This window comes from Myotis davidii, unplaced genomic scaffold (assembly GCF_000327345.1).
Source record: "Myotis davidii unplaced genomic scaffold, ASM32734v1 scaffold203, whole genome shotgun sequence".
Lineage (NCBI taxonomy): Eukaryota > Metazoa > Chordata > Mammalia > Chiroptera > Vespertilionidae > Myotis > Myotis davidii.
Window position 1 is genome coordinate 427,897 of NW_006293968.1, and position 500 is coordinate 428,396.

The following is a 500-nucleotide window of genomic DNA, read 5'->3' on the forward strand; positions in this document are numbered from 1 at the left end:
GTTAAAAATGGAATTCCCATTTGTTTCAGTAATCCCACTTCTAGGAATATAACCCAAGAAATCAGAAAATCCAATCAGAAAGGATATATGCATCCCTATGTTCATAGCAGCACAATGTATAATATCTAAGATTTGAAAACAGCAGTAAGTGTCCATAAGCAGATGAGTGGATATAAACTGTGGTACATCACTGAATACCACACTGCTGTAAAAAAGAAAGAATTCTTACCATTTGCAACAGCATGGATGGACTGGAGAGTATTATGCGAAGTGAAATAAGCCAGTCAGAGAAAGATAAATATCACATGATCTCACTAGACTTGTGGACTGTAATGAACAATATAAACTGATGAACAAAAGTGGATCCAGAGACAGAGAAGCATCAAAGAGTACAGATCGTCCAACATCAGAGGGAAGGCAGGGAAGGGGAGGGGGTCAGAGATCAATCAAAGGACTTGTATGCATGCATATAAGCATAACCCATGATCACAGATAGTAAA